Below are 2,919 nucleotides of genomic sequence, written 5' to 3' on the forward strand. Positions count from 1 at the left end.
CGGCGGGGGTGGGGACGGTGGGGAACGGTCGGAAGGATTCGTCCTTCCTTGTCGAATTTGTTTGAGCGCTTCCGAGATTCGCCGCCGAACAGGGAAAAGCTCCGCAGCCGTTTTATCTGCAGTAGTTGCAGCATCCCAGAGTCTTATGCCAATTTTGTCCCAAACCGCCCCATCAAAAGAAAACCCAGATTTCGGAAACTCAGGGGCGTTTTTGCTTATCCATTTAAGAAAAGTAACTAATGCCGAGGTAGATACAGTTCGATTCTGAAACTTTAAAATTCTCTGTAATACTTCGAGGTTTACTTGTTGCTCCTTCGTTAGAGAGCTCCCCACAGTTCCCAGGCAAAACTGACTCAAACAGTCACGACGCTTTCCCTTTCTCAGGCAGCTCACTCGAACCCTCCTCGGGGTCTGGCTGTAGCAACCTCGGCACTGCCATAGCTACCCTGCATTCTTCCTTCATACTCTTAAGTGCATTAATCACCATCCTCCACGTAACTCCTAACTTCTTATAGTCCTTAAAACCATCCAGGGCGGCTGCCCACAACTTACCGCCCACCAGCTTCCACTCTGCTATGAAGAATACCAGCTCCACGTCTTTCATGCCGCCCTGAGCCTTAGCCCAGCTCAGCAACTGCTCCAAGTCCTTTGATCGGACTGCCTCACCTCTCTTAGAGAGAACAGCGAGAAGGAGCCCACCGCTGAACTCTGCTCCATTCTCTCCCAGCCACCAAGGGGAGCGACCCCTTCACCCCAGCCGGGCCCGTGTCGTTGTGCCTCCAGTTCTGTCTCTCAACAGCTCTGAGGTCGGTCAGTGGTCACTCCCTGCATCAAGCCACCGTTGTCCCCGTTCAGCGAGGGACCAGAATCCTCTCAGATCTGCTCGGGCTCCTCTTGTTGCATAGTGCTTAATTTATTGCAATTCGACTACAACATTTATAGAGCATTATGTAGGCGTTGCGCGCTACAACGCTGCTAATTGGACAGCAGATATCATCACGTAGGCATTCTTGCAGTTAGAGAGTGGTTAGCAGTCCCGTAAAGCACAACCTGGAGGCGTAGCTGTTCGACCTTGCAACACAGCAGCTGTTCCTCATTTCAGGCCTCCAAGGACACTCCAGGGATTACTCGAGCATGTCTTAATAAAGATGCCCATTGTCCATCAAATACTTCTCCACAATTCCCCCTTTTTTTTTTTAATTAGCAAACTATAACTATTCTATAAAATAATAGCACTAATCATATTAATAATATAACCATCATAACTCAATCAAGGCCTCGATTGATAACACGCTAAATGTAAGAGAAGAGACAAGGCAAACATCGCATAATGACAAGAAATACTGTGAAACCCATTAAGAAGAACAAACACTTGTTTGGCCCAAGTTTCTGCAACCTGGAAAAGAATCCCTGAGGGTCCCATTCTGTGTGGACCTGTAACTGATTAGAGAGAATCTTCAACTTTTGTATGCTCTGATATATTGATTTTAAATGGTCACTAAAATTTGTGCAACACATGCTTTTAGAGCGCTCACGGCCATGCCTTTGGATTAATAGAAAATCAATGGTTGCACAACTTCATAGAGTTGCATGTCTGATAGAATCGATATTAGTGGGCAAGCGTGCTAGAGCATCTCTAGGGGCATTCCTTTCCTTAGCTGGCTAACATCCTAACTTGGTGAGTGTGGCTAAAGCTGAGCGGTGCTGCTTCAGGGTATGTTTGGATCTGAGAGACAGGATGTCTCAGGAGCAGAGACAAGCAAACCATGCACTCAGAGCTGCACACAGGGTCATGAGTTCCAGTCAACATACACACACTCACACACACACAGGCATCCATTCTAGATAATCCCATAAGCAGGAATCAGAAACTCCCTAAGCTAGTGCATTATTACTTACTGACCCTTGAAAGGCGGCAAACCACCAGAAAGGAGAGAGAAGGACCGTGCTGGCGGTGGATGCGATGGGCAGTGCCAGCAGGGCGTCCCCTGCTTCAAAGTGCACTTCTCCTCTCTCACCCATCACAGACTCTCTCCTGCTTTGATTCTGCCCAGGGCCTGCAGGGTTTGTTCCACTTGCACGCTGAACCCGCATGGCCAGTGCGTGATACAGAGCCCAAGTGGAACACCTGTTTGCAAAGCAAAATAAACTACCAAGGTCAGCTCTCTCTACAAAATAAAATATTTGCAGCTATAGACACAACTATCAGTTCCCTTAAAACTATCAGAATACTTTGTTCCATCCCAAGATCATTCTTTAGTGAGGGGCATTTGGGCCCCTGAGATAGGTGCCAATTGAAGGGACCAGTGAACTAAAAATCTGTTGGGCAATACTCCAGAATCCTGTATCAGAATCACATGTGGAATCAAAGTAAGATCGCGTGTGCCTTTGTCTCTAGAGAGGCACGGTCATATTTCTAAAATCCTGACTAGTGGGATGAAAGGCAATTTATCATTCGTCTCAGGCGTCCAAGGACAATCCAGGGATTACTCGAGCATGTTCTAATAAATATGCCCACGGTCCATCAAATACTTCCCACATGCTTTCATGCAGGAACAAGTCCAGAAGTGCAGGAAAGAGGCAGATTCAAGTACACACTGATAGCATGGCAGTGTCCAGCAGCACTGGAACCAACACACTGTGGATGGGATGTGTCACTGTGGATCTGTCTCCTCCCTCCAGAGGACGTAGCTGTCGGCTCTGCTGCACACCCAGTATTTTTGTATGTGGCAGAGACTTGAGCTGATCCTATCCCCGTTCAGGTAAGCACACCAGCCTCCGCCTCGCACCTGGAACCTGAGCACAAGAGGCAGGAGAATGGGAAAACCCAATCCCAAACCCATCCCAAACAGACCCTGTAGCAGATCCCACCCAGACAGACGGACGCACAGACTGACCAGTTGGTGAAGGCGCTGCCAT

This window comes from Numida meleagris, unplaced genomic scaffold, assembly GCF_002078875.1.
Source record: "Numida meleagris isolate 19003 breed g44 Domestic line unplaced genomic scaffold, NumMel1.0 unplaced_Scaffold638, whole genome shotgun sequence".
Taxonomy (NCBI): Eukaryota; Metazoa; Chordata; class Aves; order Galliformes; family Numididae; genus Numida; species Numida meleagris.